Below are 27415 nucleotides of genomic sequence, written 5' to 3'. Positions count from 1 at the left end.
TCGACATCCATGAAAACTCTACTCAGTTACAATTTCTACAAACACTTGGCAGAGGCAGGTGGGATAACGCTGAATGGTTTTATTTGTAAATCCATGAAACCACATCCCCGTTTGATGTGACCTACATACTAAAATTTTACTTGAACTCGAAATTAAGTCGAGACAAGTTTGAAATTGCGGCCTTTGCACAAAAAGAGCTGCGGTTGTTTCTCAAAATCGGGGGGTGATCTTGCCAGAATCCAGCGAAGCGTCCATTCTGGTGAGAAGACTGGCGTGACGTTTTCCAGCACCACTGACCGGTTTTCTCTCCAGATTCTAAGCCTCACTGCCTGGAAAAAGAAGTGGGTGCAGTTTACACCATCACTGTCGTGGGACGGGCTTCTTAGGTCTGGCAAGACCGGATGCACAGAGATCGGGATGCCATCATTAAAAGCCACCTCGTTAGGTAAGGCTTTCTGCACCCCCTCCAGCCCATGGTCATTGCTGGCATTCCCATCACCCCCCCCTCACCCCCAATGATCATCACTGGCATCCCACCACACCCTCACCCCAACCCCATTATAACAATCATTGCCCTTATTCACATTCCAACCCACCCCCCATCATCGGCAATCACAACCCCTCTTTGCTGCACTCCCCCCAATCACAAATAGATGAGCCCCCCCCTTCCCCACTGTGACAGTCAGCCTTGGGCCTACCCCTGGGCCTGGTTGGCAATTTCCTCTGGATTTTGTGCCCCTGCCAGCGATCCTGCCACAGAGTGTGTGGGCTCAAGATCCCGCCCATCCTCTTGGAGTTTAGATTGAGTGTTAATCGAAGTAATGGGCAGAATCTTACCAAAAAAGGGCAACGTATCAGGGTCTGACTGAAAGCCAACTTGTTTCTCTGTAGATCTTCAGACACAGAAACAGCCATTGCTGGCATCCCCAGCTCCCACATCTGCTCCCCCCACTACCACAAATAAATCAGTTCCCCGTACTCCAAATCCACTATCAGGCTCCCAATAGAGTTCACCCCAGACACTACCCTCTGGCACAGGTTGGCACTGCCAAGGTGGTGCTGCCAAGTTGGCACTGAAGGGTGACATGGTGCTAACCTGAACATGTCAACCTACGCCAGGGGCATTGCCAGAGCACTGCCTGGCCAAGTCTCTCTCCCCTGGGACTTATACTTAAGACAGAGATTGATGCTCGGAAGGGTTGTGAACGTAGCCCAGTCCATCGCACAAACTAGCCTCCCAACAATTGACTCTGTCTACACTTCTCACTGTCTCGGAAAAGCAGCTAGCATAACAACAAGGGGCATACACGCGATGGGTCATGCGAGGGCTGCTCTTGGATGTTGCTTCAAGAGTTGCCTAGTGCTTCACGTCGTTAGTGTGTGCTTAAACTGGACCATCTGACGGGCAACATGACAGCTCAGTGACTATCACTGTTTGCTGTGCAGATACATGGATTTGGGCAGCTGTCTGCAGGGGTTTGCACATTCTCCCCGTGATTGCGTGGGTTTTCTCCGGGTGCTCCGGTTTCCTCCCACACTCCAAAAACGTGCTCTTAGGCTGATTGGTGTAACAAATTGTCCGTAAATTAGTCTTCCCTCAATCTTCCCCAACAGGCGTAGACAAAGGTCATAGGTAGGATAAGAGAGGGGATTAAGGGTTATGGGGAGAGGGCGGGAATGTGGAACTGAGCCACGACAGATCAGCCATGATCTTATTGAATGGCGGGGCAGGCTCGAAGGGCTAGATGGCCTACTCCTGCTCCTATTTCTTATGTTCTTATGTTCTTATGTAGAGGAAGGCACTCACAATGTTAAAATGGCAGCATGGGCTTGTTGGTTCGAAGGGCATGTTTCCCATGCTGTATTGTTCTTTGTTCTTTGTTCTATAATCAAGGACCCCACCCATCCCAAACATACTCTCTTTCACCTTCTTCCATTGGGAAAATGATACAACAAAAGTCTGAGACCTCGTACCAACCGACTCAGACTTCCTTGCTGCCGTCAGAGTTTTGAATGGACATAGCTTATATAAGTTGATCTTTCTCTACGCCCTAGCTACGACTGGAGCACTACACTCTGCACCCTCTCCTTTCCTTCTCCCCTATGTACTCTATGAACAGTATGCTTTGTCTGTATAGTGTGCAAGATGCAATACTTTTCACTGCACGCTAATACACGTGACAATAATAAATGAATCAAATACATTGTGATGCCATGTCTCCAATGTGAACAATCATCTGAGTAAAGCTCCATGCTGGGGAAGCAGGGTTGCTGAATTTGCCCTCATATTTGAAACAAGAGGATGTGGAGAGCAGGAGAGAGTATTCAAAAAAATTAACATTGAATGGCTGAAAAAGGAAATCTACACCACCCAACCAGTTTCAAAACAGGATGGCGAACTCATGTTCCCTAATTGCATTCTGAAGTTAGTTTAATTAGGAATGGTACATATGTAAGAGCCTCCATGCACTAAATAATTATGGTGTCTACTGGTACTAATAATTAATGCAGAGAATTCAGTTTTCATTCTCAAATATGCAGGATATTATTTACTCCATCTTGTCATTATGTTGGTTTAAAAACAGATGGTTGTTGTTAGAAGACAGTTACTTTATGTGGCGGTTTTGCATGTTTACATGATCCAAACAACATTCCCGTAACCAAGGATGAAATGCACGTTTACATTGCACAAATGTTTTGGCTGCTTTCTTGGTTCTGCTGAAAGAGGTGCTTGTGGAAAGTTGCCTCCATTGTATGAGGATATGACTTTACCTTCAATGGCTGCCGCTCACACGAATTGGCCTTTCAAACTTTGAGCCACAGAATCACTTTCAAACGTCACAGAATTGCCCCAAAATGCTTCAGTCGCTCTGCCAAATGAAAACTTATTTTAAAAACTACAAACTTCATGGCTTTAGGAACCTTTTGCTTAAAGCTACAGACAGTGACATCACTGGATTAAAATGTCATTAAAATAACATTGCAACCATGGTAACGACACAACCATAGTGCAGCAAGCACTCGCCAAAATGCTTTGATTACTGTTTTACTCGGTTGATCAAGTGCTGAACAAAGAAAGTGGCTCCAACTTTCCAGCCTCGGTAATCAATACCTCCCTTCTACAATTCTGTTTTGGTCAGCTTGGTGTCTGATGTGTGGAAACGTGTGATTAACATTCTTGCATTTCACCAAGAAGGAAATCAGCAAGTTCCAGTTGTTTCGTGTGGAGTGCACGTACACTTCAAATGAAAAATGTTCCGTTTATCTCAGTCCAGAAATCTTACTGGAAACAGTCAAGATCGGGGAACCCCCCTCCACCGCCGCAACTTGTGCTCGAGACGTAGAACAGTGATCAGCAAAACAAAAAGCCTGGATTGTGTGGCAGTATAGAATAAGCCAAAGGAAATCCTGCACAAATTGTAGAGTGCATCATTTAAACCTGTGGCCAGTTCTTTTAACTTAGTCACCAAAGAGACCTTGGGAGTTGGACAGGTGCAAGATGGGGAGGATTGATGCCAGGTTGAACCAGGGCACTGAACCTCAGGAGATATTGTTACAGGGGAAGGAAGGACATACAATTACAGGAAACTGATAGAAATATTATTGAAAACCAGACAGTTAACAAGGGAGGGCCCAACAGACAGAAGGTCCAGCTTTACAACTCTGACTTCCAGAGCTCATTTATATAAAATTTGGAGCCTTCGATCAGGCCTGGAGGTCCAGCAGGAGGTCAATCAGGCCAAAACAAGAGCGTCCTACCAAGATGCCATCAACAGATCTCCTCTTCCACCAAAGGCCCAAACTTCCTAGGCCACACAAATATCAAACGTGCTTATAGCTCTATCACCCACCCACAGCTTGGCAAATCAGACCACAAGGCTGTCCTCCTGCTCCTGGATAATAAGCAAAATCTGAAACGGGAGAATCCTTTAAAGAAAGTTGTACAATGTTGGTCTGAGGAATCGGATAGTCTCTGATGGAATGCTTACAGTCAGTACATTGGTCAGTATTTAAAAACTCTGCGACCAGTCTGAACGAGTACATCACTACAGTAACTGGCTTCATTAATAAGTGTGTAGAAGACTGTGTGCCAAAAAAGCAAATCTGTGTGTTTCCTAACTGGAAACCATGGATGAACAGAGATAGCCACTGCTTGCTGAAGTACATGTCTGAGGCATTCAAGTCAGACGGCCCTGACCTATACAAGAAATCCAGATACGATCTAAGGATATCCATCAAAGATGCCAAAAGACAGTACCAGACCAAACTATTGTCCCAGGCTAGCCACACAGACTCCTGCTGACTATGAAAGGTTTGCAAGACATAACAGGCTACAACATGAAGGCAAATAAAACCGCTAGCTCCGATACACCTCTCCCCAATGGGCTTACTGCATTCTGTGCCCATTTTGAGCAAGAGGTCAGTGAGAGAACGCCCTCCACACTGGAAGCCTCAGATAAACCTATGGGCCAATGTCAGAGCAGTCTTCTCGAAGGTCAACCTGTGGAAAATGATTGGCCCGGATGGAGGTACCCGGATGAGCGCTCAGGTCCTGTGTGGACCAGCTGGAGGGGGTATTCGCAGACATCTTCAACCTCTTTTTACACCCATCTGAGGTCCCAACCTGCTTCAAGAAGACTAACATCATCCCGGCACCAAAGAAAAGCCAGCCAGAGTGTCTTAATGACTATTGTCCGGTGGCTCTGACATCTATCATTATGAAGTGTTTCAAAAGGTTAGTCATGGCATGAATCAATTCCGGCCTCTCAGATTGCCTGGATCCATTTCAGTTCACCTACAGCTGCAACAGGTCCGCAGCAGACGCTACCTCCCTGGCCCCGCACTCAACCCTAGAACACCGAGATAACAAGGACATACTCCTATGTCGTACTCCTATTTATCGAATACAGCTCAGCCTTCAACACCATTATTCCTATGAAACTCATCTCCAAACTCCATGGCCTGGGCCTTAGCTCCTCCCTCTGCAACTGGATCCTAGAATTCCTAACTCACAGACCGCAATCAGTAAGGATAAGCAACGACACCTCCTCCACAAACATCCTCAACACCAGTGCTCCACAAGGCTGTGTCCTCAGCCCTCTATTATACTCCTTATACATGAATGACTGTGTGGCCAAATTCCACTCCAGCTCGATTTTTAAGTTTGCTGATGACAACATTGTAGTTGGTCAGATCTCAAACAATGTTGAGGTGGAATACAGGAAACTGGTGAACTCGTGCGAGAACAATAATCTCCCCCTCAATGTCAACAAAATGAAGGACATAGTCATCAACTTCAGGAAGTGTAGTGGAGAATGTGTCCCTGTCTACAACAATGGGGATGAAATAGCAATGGTTGAAACGGTGACATATTTCCAAGAAAAGATGGTGTTTGGCTTGGAGGGAACATACACGTCTTGGTGTTTTCATGTGTCTGCTGCCATTGTCCTTCTATGTCCTAGAGGTCATGGGTTTGAAAGGCATTGTCAACAGAGCCTTGTTGAGCTAAATAAATAGTGATGTCTGAGAAGTGTACATATTACAGAGAAGGAGGTGCTGGAAGTCTTAAAGTGCATCAAAGCCAATAAAGCCCCAGGACCTGATGAAGTAGGACATTGTGAGAGGCTAGGGAGGAAATTGCGGGTCCCCAAGCCGAGATATTTGAATCATGGATAGTCACGGGTAAGGTGCCTGAAGATTGGAGAGCGGCAAATATTGTGCCTTTGTTTAAAAAGGAGGGACTACAGGCCAGTGAGCCTCACATCTGTGGTGGGTAAGTTGTTGGAAGGTACTTTGAGAGACAGGATCTGCAGACATTTAGAGACACAAGGACTGAGTAGGGACAGTCAGCATGGCTTTGTGAGTGGAAAATCATGTCTCACAAATGTGACTGAGTTTTTTGAAGGCGTAACCAAGAAGGTAGATGAGGGCAGTGCAGCTGATGTTGTCTACTTGGACTTTAGCAAGGCCTTTGACAAGGTACTGCATGGTAGGTTGTTGCATAAGGTTAAATCTCACGGGATCCAGGATGAGGTATCTAAATAGATACAAAATTGGCTTCTTGACAGAAGCCAGAGGGTGGTTGTAGAGAGTTGTTTTTCAGACTGGAGGCCTGTGACCAGCGGTATGCCTCAGGGATCAGTGCTGGGTCTACTGTTATTTGTCATTTATATTAATGATTTGGATGAGAATATAGGATGCATGGTTAGTAAGTTTGCAGATGATACCAAGATTGGTGGCATAGGGATAGTGAAGAAAATTATCTCCAATTGCAATGGGATCTTGATCAATTGGGCCAGTGGGCTGATGAATGGCAGATGGAGTTTAATTTAGACAAATGCGAGGTGATGCATTTTGGTAGGTTGAACCAGGGCAACTCAATTATTGGTAGGAAGTTGGGGAGAGCTACAGAACAAAGAGATCTAGGGGTTTAAGTTCATAGCTCCTTGAAAGTGGAGTCAGAGGTGGACAGAGTGGTGAAGGAGGCATTCGGCATGCTTGGTTTCATCAGTCAGAACATTGAATACAGGAATTGGGACACCTTATTGAAGTTGTACAAGACATTGGTAAGGCCACACTTGGAATACTGTGTGCAGTTCTGATCACCCTATTACAGAAAGAATATTATTAGAGACAGTGCAGAAAAGATTTACTAGGATGCTATCAGGACTTGGTGGCTTGAGTTATAAGGAGAGGCAGGATAGATTGGGACTTTTTCCTCTGGAGCGTAGGAGGATGATGGGTGACCTTACAGAGGTCTATAAAATAGACCTCAGTAAGGGGCATAGATAAGGTAGATAGTCAATATCTTTTCCCAGTCAATATCTATGCCCATGTGAGTCACCTGATGAAGGAGCTGCATTCTGAAAGCTCGTGATTCCAAATAAACCTGTTGGACTTTAACCTGGTGTTGTGAGACTTCTTATTGTAGATGATGGACAATTATTGGAGAGTCAGGAGGTGAGTTACTTACTCCCCTCGAAATTTCCATCCTCTAACCTGCTCTTGGAGTCACAGGGCAAAATCTTACCACAAAGTGTTGTTTCTGGTGACAAACCGATTGGTTTTCTCTCCAGATCTTATAACACTGTGACAAAAAAAAACAAAAGAGTGTGATTCATGCTTACATATATGGGGGAAGGGCCTAAACATGCTGGCAAAACCTGGCTGCACAGAGATTGAGCACCATCTTTAAAGGGTGCCCCAACTGGAATTGCAATAACCCTTCCCCCATCCCAATACGGAAGCCTCAGGGGACCCTCTTCCCACCTTCAATTAGAGCCAGCGTTTATGCTGACCCCTCTGCTCCCAAGATCATTGACCCCTTCATCCCTCCCCCCACTCCCCCATGCACAATCCTTGTCTGTATAGCATGCAGGAAACCACACCCCTCATTCCTTGGGTTCTGTATGTGCATTTATGTCCCTGGGGAGACCCCCACATCTGTGTGAACCTGTTGTAATCCGCGCCAATGTGACATTTGAAGGTATAGTGAGGGATCAAGATGCGGCAGGAAGGGTGTTTAATGATATTAAAATATATGCAAATATATGTAAATCAGATTCACACCCACTGGGCGGGATTTTATGGCCTCACTTGGGCGAGACCGGAAATTCCTGCCCAAGGTCAACAGGGATTTTCATTGCCAGACCCTTGTCCGTGCCGCTTCTATGGCAGGTGAGGTGGTAGAGTTCTGGCCATTATGTTGTTTCTGGTGAGGCACGGGGAAGAACAAAAGTTGCATTCTCGCTGACGAGAACTGTAACCTCTGAATCTTGAGGCCCCACCAACATTCACATGGATGGCAAACGTGGGCTCAAGATCATCCTGGCAGCATTTATACGGCTAGTCCGATTCAGTTTCTGTCAATGGTAACACCCCAGGATTTAGATAGTGGGGGATTCAGGGATTGTAACACCTTTGAATGTCAAAGGAAGGTGGTTAGAATCTCTCTTGTTGGAGATGGTCAATGCTTTTTGCTTTAGTATGCGGGGCATTTGCAATAAAGTGCACAGACTGCTATGTTTACTTCACATTTTCTCAAGCTTTACCAATGACTAATATTACTGCATGCAGATTGTGGCTAATTTGAAATAATTTTTCTCCCCCTTTATAGCCTCTTACCTATAAATCACAACCTCACGTTAGATTTTGCTGCAACCCTTCAAGGTTTTATTGCCATGTGCAGTTTCCTACCTTTTATTTTACAGATCTAATGTCATTCAGAAACCCAGCATAAATAAGTAATAAGGTTTTACTTCGAGAGATTCCACAAGGTTGTCCCGACATGATATTTATGAATGATAAGCTCAATGCTTTGTGCAATGCTCTGTTTGAATTAAAGGATTTTCCCAAAAAAACATTATTTTGCTGAGAGTGTCAGTGTAAGCTTAAGGGATTTCATAAAATCATAGAACCCCTATAGTGAAGAAGGAGGCCATTTGACCCATCGAGCCTGTGCTGACAACAATCCCACCATATCCCATAACACCATGTATTTAATCTGTTAAGGGAGAATTTAGAATGGCCAATCCATCTAACCCACACACCTTTGGATTGTAGGAGGAAACTGCAGCACCTGGAGGAAACCCACCCATCACGGGGAGAATGTGCCAACTTCCCACAAGGACAGTCACCTGAGGCCGGAATTGAACCCAGGCCCCTGGCACTGTGAGGCAGCAGTGCTAACCATTGTGCCAGCGTGATGCCCCTAACTTTTAAGAATCTCATGTTGAGAATGATGCAAGCTTGAGCTGAGCAATCTGTCGCTGTTCTTGAATGATTCTCGCTGATACTTTGGGCTCTATTTTACCATTTTGATTCTGAATGCTGGCCAGACTTGAAACTGGGAGTGTTTCAGATCCGATTTTTAGGCCCATTCTGAGGAGCCCCCATATACACTCTGCCTGCAAAAATATCAGCGATTCCGAATCATGCTGTACAAGCCTGTGGTCGGGACTTAACGTGCCTGAAATCCTACAGATCTGATTGGTGCCTCCAACTGCGCATACGCAGAGAAAAAATGATAGAATGCTCCTCCTCTGCCACATCCCTCCCAGGCTGGATAATGCCTCCCCCTAGCCCCCACAGACATTGCCCCACACTCCTAACATTACTTATCCCTCACCCACTGCCACCCAGACCAATCATGGGCCCTTCACCCTACTGATCTCAGGCAGGGAGATTCACCCCTCCCTCTCCCCCCTTAACCCTACAGGTATTAGGCAGAGTGATCCCCCCTCACGCCTACCCCGGACCCTCCCACACAAGGACCCCATCTCCTCTGGACTCCAATGGCTGTGTGACACCCTTTCTCTCCCCTGTTCCCCATCATTGAGGGCACTGATCCACCCACCACACCCTTACCCCCATCAGCACACCTGCAAGTATTCACTTGCCTTCTCCTCAATGCATCAAGTAAATTGCATATAACTTGCTGGAATGTTCTGTCAAACGGCCTGTCGCAGATCTGCCCTAACAAGGAGCAGCTCCATTAAAAACTCAAGAATGGACAGGCAGGCGGTGCAGGACAATGTGCGCACAATCAGCTCCCCATTTTCCTGAGGGCAATCTGGGCAGGATACTAGATGTAGCAGAGGTGAGGCGGGACACCCTCTTGTTCCAGGAGGACGCTGACCTTGGGGTTCTAATGGCAATGTGGTCTGGGAGGCAGTTGCCGCCTTGGTCAATGCCAGGGCACTGGGCCTCCCAAACGGGGAAGCAGTGCCGGAAAAAGGTCAATGACCTCATTCGGGCAGCGAGGGTGAGTGCTGAATCCCAACTTGCATCTTCCCCCATATCTCCCCCAGATCCTCCCATCCCTAGCACTTTGCGTACTTCCAGCTCCTAACCCACAAGCACCTCCTGCCTACCCTCCCTGTCACTGCACCCCCCCACCCCCCCCAAAGTGCCCCACGGTGCTTGCCCTCCATGGGCCACCACATGATATTCTGCAGGAGTCACACCACAGACTTTTTCATGGACCTTCTGTCTCCACAGAAGATGACCGACCATAACACCCATGAGGGCGAAGACAGGGGGCAATGAGCCAGACCTCTGGATCCTCACCCCTTTGATGAGCGGGTGCTGGAGGTCTCAAGAGAAGGGGAGGTGCGGGTTGTCAGCAATAACATGGTCGGGCTGCCATCAAGACATCAGCACCTGTCATTCCTCCACTCACTTTGAGGCAACTTCTTGGGGCATGAGTTTTGGGTGTGAAGGGAAGGGTTAATAGGAGACACACGAGGCATGTTTATTTGCACAGAGAGGGTAGTGGGTGCCTGGAGCTCGCTGCTGGGGGAGGTCATGGAGGCAGATACCATAGTGACCTTTAAGGGGCATCTTTACGTGAATGGGATGGGAGTATGGTCCCGGGAAGGGTAGGGGGTTACAAACCAGATGGGCAGCCTGTTCGCTGCAGGCTTGGAGGGCCAAAGGGTCTGCTCCTGTGATGTAGTTTTATTTGTGTTTTGTTCTATGTTCAGTGGAGAAATGTGAATCAGGTGTTTTGCATCCCAGATTCCTCTCCCTCGCTTGTACTTAACCTTGTGTCCTGTGTTGCAGGGACAGAACTGAATACCCTGGGGCCCTTGGGACTACTGGCCCCTGCTGCAGCTCCCACCCATCCTGTTCAGGACAGTTCGGACAAGTCCTCGGAGGATATGGGTGAAGAGACCTGGCAAGGCTGGCACTGTTTTGGCGTCAGCTGCCACCTCAAAACTCACCATCCCAGATACTGACACGTTGGTGGGTCCAATTAGTGGTGAGGCTTCTGGGTCACTCTCTGGTGACCGTGGCACAGCTGCTGATGTACATCGGGTGGATGAGGGAACGTCCGAGGCTTCAGGCATGCGGGGGCCTGCCGGAGGCGTGGACTCAGCTGGCCCAGGCTACATGCCAGGCCTCTGAGGTCACTTCTCCCTCAGCTGCTGGAGATGCAGTGACAGAGCCAGGGAATGTAGGAGAGACTGACAGCAACACTGGACTGACTGCGAGGCTGTCAGGAGGAGTCCCAAAGCTTTAAGGTGGACCAGCTATTGCCTGTCTTGCGTGCTTCCCAGGCCAACACTGCAAAGGTGGTGTCTGGAGTGGAAAGCCTGAGGCAGGGGATCCTCACCACGAGTGGCAGGGTCTAAGCGATGGCTGAGTCACAGCGGATCACAGCTGAGGGACTGAACAGACTTCGCGAGATTCTGGAGCCCATGGCTGAGAGGCTCGGGAACTTGCAGGAGAACCAGTGGGACAACACTGAGACACAATGGGCTATGGTAACAGCCCTTGAGAGTGTGGCCCAGTTGCAGAGGGTCATGGCTGAGGGGCTGCAGAGTGTGGGCCAGTCTTAGAGGGCACTTGCTGTGGCCATTGCTGGTGGCCCCCGAATCAGGTGGCCATCGGAGAGGGCTCAAACACCATGGGTAGGATGCAGGTGGTCCTCCAGGACTGGCAGGGCCAAGTGACACTGGAGCTCACTGCAGAAGCAGTGTCATCCCATGGAGTGACCCAGGGGCCCACAAGAACCGTAAGGGAGGAGGAAGGGCTTGAGCCCATGCCAGGGCCTTCCAGCCAGGAAACTGCGGCTGACTCCCCCCTTCCTGACACTGGGGCATCTCAGAGGCAGTGGGATGAAGAGGGTATCGTGGAAACATCCCAGGCACCTGAAAGCCAGCCAGGGCCCTCAAGGAACAGGGCCTCCAGAGGATGCCCGCCATGTGCATCATAGGCAACTGGGTGAGGGTGGCAGCTGGCCCCCTCCACCTCCGATGTACACTCCGGAGAGTCACTGAGACATTGTTGTAGGCCACATAAAGTTAGGAGGTTATAGTTGCACTGAGACGGCATAGGTGAAGGGCTACACTAGTTAGAAAGACATCTAAACACCTTAACATTTTCTGTTCACAAGTTTTTATGTTAGAATATATTAGTTAAATACCTTTATTGCAATTAAATGTTTTTTCACCACCCACCTGCAACTAATATACCTCAGATTGGTTTCGATAGGAATCCTCTTCCATTGATGATTGTCAGAGAGTTGCTTCATGTTGATGTCAGCTGGGGAGGCCCCTCAATGCTGTGTCACTAAGAAAAGGAAGCCATTGGTTCCCCAGACCCCACAAGCAATTCCCTCCCATCTCCCATCCCACCTCCACCCCCCAACCCTCTGCTCCCCCCAGCCCCCAGGCCCTGTATGGGAGTTTCAGATCCCTTACCCACTACTTAGAGGTGGGCCCAGGTGCCAGCATGCATGCGGAGCTCAGATAGGAGTCAGACTAGTTTGCACCAGGGCATCGTCATAATGGTGCTTGGTGATTCCAGATTGGCAAATGCTGTGGGAAAGGGGGAAGGGATGGTAAAGTTGGGTGTGCAGCCCATTAAGTCAATTTCAGACCTTGGTAAAGGGGGGAGCGGTGCAGAGGTGGGAGTGGATCACGCTACTCACCTCACGCCCAACTTTATCAAATTTTGTGCCCGAAAATGGGTACAACTTGACAGTAAAATTGGGCCCTTTATGTTTCATCAGGATGGGATTGTGCTTAGCTGCCATTCCCAGAAAGCCTTGCAGTTTCACTGCCAAAACAGACAAAACGCAAAGGCCAGGGGCTAACTGGCTGTTTGTAGAAGCATGACTCAGTCAATTGTGTCAGAGGAGAGGAAAGGGAGAAAATTGGCAGGAGAGAAAAGAAAATATTATTGGTTGGAAGGGAAATGATGCTCCTGTATCAATGTAGATAGAAATCCTTTTGTTCAAGCATTGGTTTACTTTCAGTTTTTCCATTCTCCAATTAGAGACTTATGAACTATCTAATATGTCAATGTCTAGCAAAACTGAGGTGCGTAATTTGGTCCAGAAATTAATGTTTTGTAGATGTTCACGTGAATACATGGTGTATTGAGTTGAGATACTGAGTTGAAAATCAAACATAGCTTGGATATGCTTTAATCTACAACCATAGACAAGTTATGGCACACAAGAGGCCATTCAGCCCCTCATTACTGCGAGGCTAAAAAAGAAAATGGTTGAAAAACTAGCTGCCCATTCTAATGTCACCTACCAGCACTGTGTTCGCAGCCGTGCAGGTAACAGCAATTTAAGTGCTGATTCAGGTACCTTTGAAATGGGTTGAGAGTTTTAGCCTCCACCATCAAGCCAGGCAGTGAATTCCCAACATTTACCACCCTCTGGGTGAAGAAGATTTTCCTCATGTCCCCTCTAATCCTATTTCCAGTCCCTTAACTCTGTTCCCCCTGGTTATTGACCTCTGCTTTGGGGGAAACAGGATATCCCTGTCTACCCAGGCCCCCTATAATCTTGTACACCTCAATCAGACCATCCCTCAGCCCCCTCTGTTTTAAAGGAAACAACCTCAGCTTATCCAATCGTTCTTCATAGCTGCCATTTTCAAGCCCTGGCAGCATTCTTATAAACCTTTTCTGCTCTCTGTCTAGGGCAATTTGTCCTTCCTGTAATGTGGCGACTAGAACTGTACTGAAAATTCCAACAATGGCCTAACCAGAGTTTTATACACTTCCAGCATTTCACCCTGCTTATCTATTTTATACCTATTTAAATAATGGAAAGCATTCCATATGCTTTCGTTACCACCTTATCCACCAGTCTTGCCACCATCAGGACCCTGTCAACATGTACTTCAAGCTCTCTCATTTCCCTCTCAGTATGGTATGGCTTCTGCTCTGTTCAAGACCACAAAGAGCTACAAAAGGTTGTGAACGTAGCCCAAGCGAGCCTCCTATCCATTGATTCTGTCTATACTTCCCACCACCTCAGAAAAGTAGCCAGCGTAATTAAGGACCCCATGCACTCCAGACATACTCTCTGCCACCTTCTTCCGTTGGGAAAAAGATATAAAAAAGTCTGAGTTCACATCCTTACCGACTCAAGAACAGATTCTTCCCTGCTGCCATCAGACTTTTGAATGGACCTTCCTCGCACTATGTTGATCTTTCTCTATACACCAGCTATTACTGTAACACTACATTCTGCACTGTCTCTTTTCCTTCTCTATGGTGATATGCTTTGTCTGTATAGTATGCATGAAACAATACTTTTCAGTGTATACCAATACATTTGACAATAATGAGGCATAGAGGTTTACAGCATGGAAACAGGTCCTTTGACCCAACTTGTCCATGCCACTCTTTTTTTTAAAACCCCTAAGGTAATCCCAATTTCCTGCATTTGGCTCATATCCCTCTATACCCATCATACCCATGTAACTATCTAAATGATTTTAAAAAGATAAAATTGTACCCACCTCTACTACTATCTCTGGCAGCTTGTTCCAGACACTCTTCATCCTCTGTGAAAAAATTTCCCATCAGGACACTTTCGTATCTCTCCCCTCTCATCTTAAACATATGCTGTTTAGTTTTAGACTCCTGTACCTTTGGGAAAAGATATTGACTATAAAAAGTCAAAATCAAATCAAAATATCCTCTCATTTTGAGTATTCACTTGCTTTGTTTACCCTCTCTAAATGCATTAACTCACACTTTCTGGATTGAATTCCATTTGCACCTTTTTTGCCCACTTAACCATTGATACCATTCTGAAGCCAACAGCTATCCTCTTCGCTATCAACTACATGGATGATTTTTGTGCCATCTGCAAACTTTCCAGTTGTGCCTCTCATATTTAAGTCCAAGTCATTAACATATACAATAAACAACAAGGGAGCCAACCCTGAGTCCTGTGGACCAGCACTGGAAACTCTTTTACATTCACAAAAACATCCATCAACTTTGTTTCCTGTCAAATGAAGGCAAGGCTTGACTAACAATGAACATTAAAATGATTCTGAAAAGACCACAAAGCTGGCCAATTCTATCCAATGATTTTTTTTAATAAAGGGCCAGTTTATCCACAACATGACTGAATGGCTTTGCAGTACAGAGTGAAAAAATTAAATCAGAAACTCAGTTCAGGGACGAATAATATGTTCTTCGAGCACCTGCAACCTCAAATTAAAATTTTCATTTTATGAAATGGTAATCAGCCACTGGCCACAAGCTCAATTATACTTTAAATACTATTTACCTCATTTACCACAGTGAATCCAGTCTTGGCTATTCTGAAACCAGCTCCAGTTTTCTTCTGGTCTCAGCATTGAATTCAACAACTTCACATTATTAAAAGCAAATTACTGCGGATTCTGAAATCTAAAACCAGAAGAGATAACGCTGGAAAATCGCGGCAGATCTGGCAGCATCTGTAAGGAGAGAAAAGAGATGACGTTTCGAGTCCGGATGACTCTTTGTCAAAGCTGAGACAAAGGGTCATCAATACCCTTTACCAAGGGTCACCCGGACTCGAAACGTTAGCTCTTTTCACTCCTTACAGATGGTGCCAAACCTGCTGTGATTTTCTAGCATTTTCTCTTTTAACTTCAGATGATTAGCTCTACCCCGCCTCGACCCTTTTGTTTTCATTTCATTTCATTTTTAACTGTTCTTTAGCTTTTATTTCTTTATTGTCTTTCTTTATTTTTCTTCCCCCCCCACTCTTTCCCCCTATTTTATCCCCCATTTCCATATTTTTTCTACCCGTTTGCTTCCCCTCTCCCCCACTTTTCTCAGTGTAACCCCTCCCCCTCATCTTCATCTGTCACAGCTTATCCTCTGATTTCAGTTTATCTGCTGTTTGGCCGTTCACACCTTCTATTCTCTCTATGGGCTGCCATTAGCAGCCTTTCCCCTTGTTTTTGAGGCTATGACTCATCGTTCATTCTCTCAGCCTGCAGTATAAATATCTCCCACTTTCAAAGCCTTTTAGCTTTGACAAAGGGCCACCTGGGCTCAAAATGTCAGCTCTTTTCTCTCCTCACAGGTGCTGCCAGACCTGCTGAGATTTTCCAGTATTTTCTCTTTTGGTTCCAGTTTTCTTAATGACTTGCTGAGGGTTTGCAGTGAGCTTGATTTTCTTCAAAATAATTGAATCCTTTCTTCTTGCTGTGAAATGTTTAACCTTCTAAGTTAAATGTTTACAGTCTAATAAAACCATATATATATTTAAAATTGGCATGTGAAAACATTCACCAAATGGGTGAAGCATTCATTCTTTCAAAGTGTAATGTGGTCTGAGTTGATGATGGGATGGGAGGGTATCAGGTGTAGTTCCTGGTTTGGAGCAGGGCATGACCTATGAATTGTACTGACCTATATTGCATACTGAGTGTAATACAACCCTCTTCTTGCCACTCATTGTGGCTAGCATGCAGAATATATAAGAATTAGGGAATAAACTGAACTTCATTGATGGAGGCTCAGTATTGTAATCCAAGTACTGAGATCTGTAGGGTGGAATGGATTAGAATGACAACGCAGAGGCAATGGCAAAGTTGAGACATCTGGAATAGAATGGCAGCCATGTGTCATCAGTGTATATGTAAGGCTGTCCTCATATGGTTGTATAATATATTAAGTGGGACCATATGGATAAAGAAGAAGATGGAACACAAAGCTGCATTATAGAATCCCTGCAGTACAGAAGGAGGCCATTCAGCCCATCGAGTCTGCATCGACTCTCCAGCAGAACAACTTACTCACTGGGATGCAACTAAATATCAAATATTCATTTGCAGTAACTCCACATATTTACCCCATTAATCCTCCTAACCTACACATTGGGGGATGCCAAGGGACAATTTACCATGACCAATCCCCCGAATCTTTGGACTATGGGAGGAAACTGAGCAAACCCACACAGATGAGGGGAGAACGTGCAAACTCCACACAGTCACCCAAGTCCAGAATCAAACTCATGTCCCTGGAGCTGTGAGGCAGCTGTGCTAACCATTGCGCCACCATGCTGTCCTTTGGAAGACTCTGGAGATAACTGCGTAGTGAGTTGTAGACTCAGGCATTTCAGAGAAAAAAGAATTTACAGGAAAATATTTATATCTTCAGGCTTTGGTATGAAGTTTCACTCAAACAGAAATGAATATTTGATATTTAGTTGCATCCCAGTGAGCAAGTACTGTTCACGGAGGACATATTTGTAAAATTATTCCAAAGGTGGGATGTCTTTACATTATGAAAGAACTTTAAGATTTTCTGAACATTGCACAAAAAAGACAAATATGCTAATCAGTGATTCCACTATTGGCTGTAGATCCTTCTTGTTTGAAAAAGAACATCTGTGACTACCCCTAAAAGGAATGAATTGCTGGTGAAAAGACTTGGCCATATGATAAGGTCCCATATAAATGCAAATGTGTTCTTCTTCACATGCTGTGTGCAGCAGTAAACAAGCTATTGAAATTTTCCTCCGGTGGTCATCTTGAACCACACTGTAAACATTCAGAACTTCATTAGAAACCAGAGAAAATCGTCACACGTTGGTATTTGCAACGTTGCTACTAGTAACCGGAGGCCACTGGTTACAAAATTCATCAACCACTTAAAACGGCCGCTGCAATATTCATGACGGCAATTGAGCAGCACCCATCACTCCTGATGCAGGCACACGGCCAACATCAGGCTCCCAGCCAATTTGCAGGATCGCTGGATGCCACCAGTGCTGATTGCACTGTTGATTGGCTGCAGGCCTCAGCAGGGGGACCATTTTGTGTGGGGCTAGTGATGCTCAAAGCTAGTCCGCACAATAAGAAACCACATAGTGCCTCTTAAAGTGAGCTAATCAGCGTAGGCAGAACAGTGACAATCCAGAGAAGTATGAAGTGATACATTTGGGGAAGTCTGACAAGGCAATGAAAAACACAATAAATAGAAGGATATTAAGAGGGGTAGAGGAACAGAGGAACCTTGGAGTGCATGTCCACAGATCCTGGACGTGTAGAAAAATAGTCAAGAAGGCATATGGGATCATTGCCTTTAATTGCTGAGGCATACAGTGCAACATTTGTATAAAAGACCAGTTAGTATACAGCCAGAATTCTGTGAGGAAATCTACTGTATGATAGGAAACTTGTTGGCCTGAATTTTAGGGCGAGTGGAGTGGGGCTGGTAGTGGAGTTTAGAATGAAATCTTCTCTGCCCTGATTTGGAATCAATTTATCTCCAGACCTTTCTCCCTCTACGGCTCATCCCCTGATACCCCAATTGCCCCTCTTGCGACCCCTGACAAAGAAGGTTGAGAGGAAGTCTAACTGAAGTGTATAAATTGTGAGGGGTCCAGATAGAATGGCTATTCCCCTTGGTCAAGTGGACCTCAGCATATAGTGACACTTGGTGTTTGTGTACCAAGAGCCTTGGCACAGCTTGATGCAGCTACACTCAGAGGTGGCCATCACAATTAGAGCAATGTTGAGCATTTTCTCCCTCTCTTTGTACATCCCCGCCTTTCAAACACTGTCATAAATATAGTTCTCTTTTCGTAAAAATATGCTTTATTTGTAAAATATCTGAAAGAACATTGCAACCATTACAAAACTACACAAAGTGCAACAATATTCCTATTCCCTACATTGATCATGTTGCACTCTGAGATGCTACAATTCAGTCAAAGAAACATTACAGACATTTCAAAATGGTTGGTTACAAAAGGTGCAAAGTCTTTAAGTTGTCTACGTAGATAGAGTGATATATTTCCATAACATTGTGTTACTTATCGCTTCTTGGCCTTTTAGCTAAGATCAAGTGTAGTAACAACATGCTACGATTGGTTGAAGTCATTAGGTTACATTTTAGCTTCGTTTGAAGCAATTTTTAAAAGCGGCATCTCGGCCTTTTGGCTAAGATGCAAATGAGATCAAGCCTTGGAGGAGGAGCTATGCCTACTCCAATCAGCTTGGATCATGTAGATCAAGCCCAGGACAGGAGGTGAGAGCCCTGTCTTGTCAGCTTGGATTGGGAACATCTCAACTTGTTGAGACTCTGAATTGGACTTGATTTGATTGAGTTGAAATAATTTTGTTTTGTTTTTAATCCAATTCAATCAAATCAATATTAATATTGCTGTCCTGGCCTGTTGTCCTGGCTGCCATGCACTTGTGTCTGGCATCTCACCAAGTGCAGGATGCACATTGTGATTGCCATGCCCATATTTGAGGACTATCCAATTTAGCCTCTCCTGTATATTGGCAACAGAGCCCAATCTGTATCAATGAAAATCATTTCCTCTTTTTCAATACAGCACATTCTGGATTCATGCAGATAAAAAAAAACACAATGTACAATAACCCTTTACCAACCTGAGAATGCCTGCAGTTTGAGTGAATAGTATCAGAGCTGGTGCCTCAAGATTTGAGAGTTTGATCTTGGAATTTATGATAATACTAAATTAGATGGTGAATCAGAACTAAAGCATGCACACAGCTGCATACAGCTAAATTAAACCAAATTATTCTGGGCTGCATGCAGCTACACTGAAGAGAGCTAAACACAAATAAGTTAAACACAATCCAGGAATCGATAACTTGTTCATAGCACCAAATGGGAGCAGCATTATTGAGAAAGAATATCCAGCTCCTGCTCTGACTATAAACATCATGAATTTAGATTATTTGGAGTAAGCGAAGTCTAGAGTTGGTTTAGTTCATTCCAAAACCTCTTTTCAATGCTGTCTCCCTGCCAGTAGATGTGCTGGCAGGCTCTACTTGCCAAATTAAAGCCTTTAAGAAAAGGCGTCCTGCGTCGGCGCAGGCTTGGTAGGCCGAAGGGCCCATTCCTGTGCTGTTCAGATCTTTGTTCATTGTTACTGCCATGTTCTTCCCATTCCCAGTTGCAAATACAAAGTGAATGGAAAAATAGTTGTGGGAAACAACTAGGGGCAGTGCACTGGTTAGCACTGCCACCCCACAGCGCCAGGGAATCGAGCTTGATCCCCAGCTTGGGTCACCTTCTGTGTGGAATTTGCACATTCTCCCTGTGTTTGCATGGGTTTCCTCCGAGTGCCATGGTTTCCTCCAACAGTCCAAAGATGCGTGGGTTAGGTGCATTGGCCATGTTAAATTGCCCCTTAGTGTCCTAGGGCACTAGCTAGGGTAAATGCATGGGGTTATGGGGATAGGGTCTGAATGGGATTGTGGTCAGTGCAGACTTGATGGGCTGAATGGCCTCCTTCTGCACAGTGGGATTCTATGATTTATGAAACAATGTTGGAGGGGGGTGGCGGAAGAATTAGAAATCTTTGGGAGATAGCTCCTCTTTTCCTCTTTGACTTTGATGTGATTAGATGAAAAGACTAGTTTCAGGCAAAACCTGTGGAGAAGGGAGGCAGGTTGCAGCAGATATTGTTTTCTCTTCAGCTAGTGGAAGTTCCACAGTGAATGATTGAAGGAGTGTATTCCACAGGATGTGAGAACTCAAAACATTTTGACTTGGATTCTGGCATCAGATCGTAGTATAATGAACCTAAGGTAGAATGAAAATGGGATGATTAATGATAACAGCTTAATTAGTCTCAGTGCTTTGTTCCAACTCCAGGATTTCTCACTAGAGAATTGAATTTGAAGAGAACATGAGTGCTCTTGTGCTCCAACAACTGAATGCTGATTCTCAAATTGCTTTTACGGTGCAACTAGGCAAGCTGGCTGTTGGCATTGACATGTAATGGAATTTACCCTCTATTACAGTGGGAAATCTAGGTTAGTGAGTGGGCCACAAGATTGGAATCGGGAATATAACCCTTGACTAAGATTCAATACACATTACACACACATGCCGAATATTTCAGAACAAGTTGTCAAAGACGCTTAATCATTCATATATTAATAGAACTGTCATTAAATTCAAGTGTGTAATAACTCCAGAAGTCAGCTGTAAAGGGACGGTGCTTTGTTGCACAAAATAAGGTAAAGCAAAACCACAAGTCTGTGGTGAACACAAACAGGTCCCAACCAGGACCACGGTGGATGGCACGGTGGCACAGTGGTGAGCACTGTTGCTTCACAGCACCGGGACCCAGGTTCAATTCCAGCCTCAGGTGACTGTCTGTGTCTGCGTCTGCGTGGGTTTCCTCTGGGTACTCCAGTTTTCTCCTACACTCCAAAGATGTGCAGGTTAGGTAGATTGGCCATGCTAATTTGCCCCTTCATGTCCTAAGATGTATGGGGTAGGGGTTTTTTGGTATAAATATGTGAGGTTGCAGGGATAGGGCTGGGTGGGGTTGTTGTTGGTGCAGACTCAATGGACCAAATATCCTCATTTTGCACTGTTGGGATTCTATGATTACAATAATGGACCCACTCAGAGGCCTGTTTATGTAGGGCTTAGTATACAAACTCTACTAGGTAAGGTAATTACCAATCACTAAGGAGCTCATATTTTACAAGTCCTACAGGTAGGTCAATCAGCGATTACTCCATGACAGTCCTGAGTGTTATCACAAAGTGCGAAGCGCAAAATAAATATTTATGCTTGATTGGATGCAGAGGGAGCAAATGGTTTTCACAGTCAATGTTGTGCGCAATCAACACACACCTCAATTATGTGCCCTTGCTTTACTTGAATGTCGCTTCAGTCATACTGGTAGGAAAAGAATTAAACAGACAGAAATCAGCTGGTTGTGGCAATGCTGTGTATGAATAAAATGTCTTGTGGTCCACACTCAGACCTGATGGACTGCAGGTTACCCAATACTCCTCGATAATATGCTTCTTTAAAGCAGCTGTAAGCTCGCATTCTTAAAAACGGGGAACACATCTGAAAACTACAAAGAAAAGTCTTTAGAACCGTAAATTAACATTTCTGGTTTTAAAGTTTATTTCTTAATGTCACAAGTAGGCTTAATTAACACTGCAATGAAGTTACTGTGAAAATCCCCTAGTCACCACACTCCAGTGCCTGTTTGGGCACACTGAGGGAGAATTTAGCATGGCCAATGCCCCTAACCAGCGTGCCTTTCTGACTGTGGGAGGGAACTGAAGCACCCAGTGAAAACTCACGCAGATACAAGGGGAACATGCAAACTCCACGCAGACTGTGACCCAAGATAGGAATCAAACCCGGATCCCTGGCACTGTGATGCAACAATGCTGATCACTGCACCATCATGTCTTTGTTGTGGTGATTTTTTTTTTACCATTTTAAGCCATTTACACAAGAACAAATTCTGCACTATTATGGACAAAGGACGAGGAAACCCTGGGGAAGGAGAACATGAATAAAATAATTTATTTTTACTTTCCCTGTACAATGTATTTTAGGAGGGTCAGTCAATTATAACAGCTTGAAGAGCATCATTTCCCAAGAGGGTTACTTAACATTTAAACAACAGACATATCCAAAATTTTGAACCACCGATCACAAGCAGTTAACATTACTCATGCCAAAGTGCAAACAAAAATACATGCATCTGCAAGCTAGAGGCTTTTTAAAAATCCACTATATACATGGAGTTCATGGGCAGAATTTTACTGGCATGTCCACCTGAGGTTCATACAATCCCACCCAAGGCCAAAGGAGAAAGCCATTCTCTGAGCATTGCCCACCCCCGGAATCAGGGTGGGCATGCCAGTAAAACTCTGACCATCATGTGTTTATATTAACAATGCAGAGACAAAGAGATCTTTCTCGAAAGGCAGGTTGTGTCAATTGAAACTTTCTTTGTGAATTGGATTTAAAAACTATGAGGTTGAGTTCCCACGTGGGTGGGACTTTGCGACACTGACACTGATGGGCACCGCCATAGGTGGGACAGGAAAATGGCTCCCCCGGTTTTCCCATCCCATTCACAGCGACACTCTCCAGCATCAGGGCTGCAGAGTTCCACCCAGGGCTTTTTCCACTTGGCTACCTCTACTTCAGTGGAAAAGCAGGGGACTCCCTGTGAAACAGTGTAAATCCTCTGCAGGGTCTAAAAGTAATCTGCAGCTGGGCCCTCTTAGGCATGAGCTCCAAGAGATGGTCAACTGTAAGAGTGTCAGACCTCATCTGAGCATTGGCAGACTTTGTTCACCCAGGCTCAGGGTTAACACACGGCGTCCTGAGATTTCCCAACTCACTCGTGCTGCTGTTCCTCCTCTCCTTCCGAGTAAAATGACCAGGATGTCTCCCATGTTGAGCACTGCACAGTTGAAAGTTTCAAAGCAGCTTAAAGCAGAAACACCATAAATTCCAAGGCAAAAATATATCAGTGACTTGGTACAGAGGTTAGCACTGCTGCCTCACAGCGCCAGGGACCTGGGTTCAATTCCAGCCTTGGGTCACTGTCTGTGTGGAGTTTGCACATGTGTCTGCTTGGGTTTCCTCCCAAACTCCAAAGATGTAGGGTTAGGTTGATTGCCCATGCTAAAATAACATTAGTGTCAGGGGGATAGCAGAGCAAGTACATGTGGTTATGGGGATAGGGCCTAGGTGGATTATTGTCAGTGCAGACTCAATGGGCTGAATAGTCCCCTTCTGCACCATAGGGATTCTATGATTTAGATACTTGCAGAATAAAAAAGTGATTGTCATTTTATTCTTGTTCTGCTAGTGGTACTAAGTGCATCCAACACTGTGTGTAACTTCCACTTTTTCTACCAAAAGCAGCATTAAACTCTATTGATGTCATAGGACTCTGAGTTATTTACTTCAATGAGGCTCAAGCCTGCTTAATAAGAGCCTCGAGCAAAATGGCAGCTTGTGGAGATGGGTGCGATTCCATGGCCCCTCTTTCAATCTCCAGCTTGGATATTGCGTTACAGCTTAAGCAAGAAGTTTACCCCATGCTCTCCCTTAAATCTCTTCAGTTTATGCTTCAAACTGTGACCCTATGAATTTAAATCCCTCAGCAACCCCATCTCATTCCTTGATCATGCCTTCATCAAATTATTCTTGTCCCTATTCTAACGAAAGAACAGTTTCTTTTTAAATGCAGCTGGACAGAAAACTGTGTGTAGGGGGGTGGAATTGGTTGTAGAACATCCCTGGGGCTGCCTTCCACAAGTTTCCTACTCCCTGCAACACTTCTGCTTCTGCACAACCAGACAATCCATCTCCTTGTTGTGGAATAGAGTTACATAAACAGCACTTTTAATGACCAGGAGTATAAAGAAACTTGGAGTGTGCCAGCCTCTGTCGAAACAGTAGAAGTTTTCTGGCAGACATAATTAATGGAAGGAACCAATATTCGTCGATTAAAAATGGATGAGTCCAATTTTGTGTTTTGAAGTTATAGAAGCAAGATAAAAGCAAAATATCAGAGATGCTGGAAATCTGAAATAATGCTGGGAAGACTCAACAGGTCTGGCAGCACCTGTGGGGGTAGAAACAGAGTTAATGTTTTGGATCTATATGAATCTTCTTCAGAATCAGACTTTTCTTCATGTGTTTGAAACATTACCTCTGTTTCTCTGCAGACGCTGCTGAGGCTTCCTGGTATTTTCTCTTTATATTAACAAAATTATAGGCTCGCTAAAAAACTAGGACATAGCACTTATGCAACAGAAGGATCAGTTTGATTTGAGCTACCCTATTTAACATTGCATAAAACAAAATGACTTTTAATGAAAGGGGGTTAGGACTAGACAGTCGTGAGAGACAGATTAGTTTCACCCTACTGATGATCAAAAGAGTTGTTGCAATAGCAATCCTGTTCAGTACAAGAGGAACCACAGGTTTAGACATTTGGTGTATGTGTTTGGCTGAGGAGCCAATGGTGCGAAGTTACCATCTGTGAGATTATGACCAAACGCCTCGAAGTCAGAATCCTGCCTAAAAGTGGGAACTCAAAATCAGACACCACGTGTAAAAGGCAGTCGACTTAGAATCATAGAATCCCTACAGTACAGAAGGAGGCCATTTAACCCATTGAGCCTGCAACGCCAACAATCACACTCAGATCCTATCCACATGCATTTACCCTGATAATCACCCTGACATTAATGGGCAATTTTTTTAGCATGGCCAATTCACCTAATCTACCAATTTTTTTAGCATGGCCAATTCACCTAATCTACCAATTTTTTTAGCATGGCCAATTCACCTAATCTACCAATTTTTTTAGCATGGCCAATCCACCTAATCTACCAATTTTTTTAGCATGGCCAATCCACCTAATCTACCAATTTTTGGACTGCGGGAGATAGTTGGACCACTCGGAGGAAACCCACACAGACACGGGAAAAATGTGCAAATTACAAGTCGACAGTAGCCCGAGGCCAGAATTAACTGGGCCCCTGTCGCTGTGAGGCAACAGTGCTAACCATTGTGTCACTCTGCCGCCCCTAACTTGACTTGATATCACTCATTTTGCCCAAGACAAATTTCTACACCAAAGTCTCTATATGAGGCCTGATTATTTCCATATCCCATTAGGGATGAGTTATAGTATGGTTTGTGTCTGTTCTGAATGATTCCTTCCTTTTGTGCGGGGGCTAATCTTTCAAGGAAATCTATCAATGAGGCAGGTTTGAATAATATGCATTCAATCAAAGCCAGAAGGAGAAAAACTACAGAGCTTTTATTCTGCAGCTGAATGTGACTCATAATGTGTCACAAACTGTGTACCGCCTGGCATGATTCTCAGCTGCTGTTACCGTATCTCACAAGTCAATGTAACTTAATTTAATACAACCCCCTTCTTCAACTGTAACGTATCAGATGGGATTTTATGGCCTTGTTTGTCCTGAAACCGGAAAATCCTGCCTCAGGTCAATGGACTTTCCCATACTCCACCCCTCTCCTGTTCCGATTCACATTGTGAGTGGAGTGGTAAAATTCCAGCCATCATTCTCATCTCTATCCGTAAAATTACAGCTTCTTCCCTACAACCATCAGACTTTTGAATGGACATATCATATATTAAGTTGATCTTTCTCTTCACCCCATCTGTAGCTGGAACACTAGGTTCTGCATCTTTTTCTTTCTCTCTTATGTACTCTATGAACAGTATGCTTTGTCTGTATAGCACGCAAGAAATAATACTTTTCACTGTATACCAATACACGTGACAATAAATCAAATCAAATCATATCAAATTAGAAATCAAAGAGGTATTGAAATTGGACCTTACTGCACCTATGTTATTAGCACTATGAGATCCAATTTCTCCCCCTCCCCACAGGATTAAATCCTCCAGAGCTGTCAGTGTATAATACATAGGCCGAGTGGCCTTCTCCCATAAATATACATAGAAAGCTCCGTGTTCAAATTATTACTTCATGTGCTAATGTATCTCTCCATGCTTGAACCTCACTGATGTGAGTATGATGGAAAAGTAAAATAATGGTCTTGCCAGGCCAACAAAAACAGTTATCTGGAGAAAGGCAAGCTTATTCATCATTTTGTATTCACTTAACCAAACATTTTGTTATGATGTGAAGAAAAGCTGCATCCTGACCTTAAAATGTGTCAGCTTGGAAAAATGTAGGAACAACCAACATTCTCACACCTGATCGAGCCCTCTCTGCCAAACTTCACTTTCATATTTAGTATGACCCCTTTGTGCCATTCATTTTAACATACAGATTAGGAGCAGGCTTAGGCCACTCAGCCCTTTGAGCCTGCCCTGCTGTTTGATAAGATCATTGGCTGATCTGATTGTAGCTTCAATCCCACATTCCTGCCAACCCTCGGTAATCTTCACCCCCTGTTAATCAAAAATCTAGCTAGCTCTATCTTAAACATATTTAAAGCTTCTATTTCCACTGCCTTTTGAGAAAGAGAGTTCCAGAGACTCATGACCCTTTGAGAGACAAACAATTTCTCCTTATCTTTCTCATATGAATGACTTCTTTTTTTAAACAGTGGCCCCTAGTTCCAGATTCTCAGAGAAGGGGAATCATCTTCTCCACACCCACCCTGTCAATACCTTTTGATCAAATTGCCTCTTAGACTTCTAAGCTCCAGTAAATACAAAACTCTGACCTTTCCTCATAAGACCAACTCGCCCATTCTCGGTATTAAGAGCATCAGTACTCCGGTATAGTTATAAAGGGAAGATTCTGAATCCCCCATGTGGGTGGCAGAGGGACTGGCTGAGATTACATTCTTACAAATCTGAAATCCAACCCAATCTGCATTGAATGCATTTACTGCTGGTTGAACTGGGGCCATTTTTGGGTCTGGGCATGTAATGCACTCTGTAATGGTGGGTCAGTAATATTTCAAAGAGGAATGAGAACTATGAGGTGTCTCAGACTTCACCAATTATTCGGATTTAGTGGCTGAGGAGCTGAAGGGAGCTGGGGGTTTAACAGCTGTAGTAGCTGAGTACTTTACTGGCACAACTTGTGGGTCAGGAGCATCAGCAATTTTCCTCCCCATGATTGGTGAAGCTAGCCTTTCACAACCGCTCAACCCCCCTTGAGCCATTTCCAACCCCCAGCCTTGCCCACTGATTTCTTCAATTTCTTCAGTTGCCAAGGGGCCATCTCCAATGCGACCTGGCTGCTGTTTTATAGTACAGGTTTTCTAACCCAACAGCAAGCCAGCCTTCAATCTGACTGTCGGGCAACAGAATGGAGTAGAATAGTTCAGTGCTGTTAAACTCAGCAGGATCTCTGCATTGCTGGGT

The 27415-nt window shown here is 44.8% G+C and overlaps 1 non-coding gene across 1 annotated transcript; it reads left to right on the top strand.

Annotated features, from left to right (window-relative positions):
- The first annotated feature begins 18582 nt into the window (after positions 1-18582).
- On the top strand, positions 18583-18781 carry LOC145344599 (U2 spliceosomal RNA). Its single transcript, XR_013886905.1, has one exon. It is a non-coding gene; the product is annotated as a U2 spliceosomal RNA (small nuclear RNA).
- Positions 18782-27415: the final 8634 nt, after the last annotated feature.

The sequence above is a fragment of the Carcharhinus amblyrhynchos genome, chromosome 6 (assembly GCF_965287045.1).
Source record: "Carcharhinus amblyrhynchos chromosome 6, sCarAmb.v2.hapA, whole genome shotgun sequence".
NCBI classification, from domain to species: domain Eukaryota; kingdom Metazoa; phylum Chordata; class Chondrichthyes; order Carcharhiniformes; family Carcharhinidae; genus Carcharhinus; species Carcharhinus amblyrhynchos.
The sequence above is the reverse complement of the archived record's forward strand: the minus strand, read 5'-3'. Positions and strand labels throughout refer to the sequence as shown.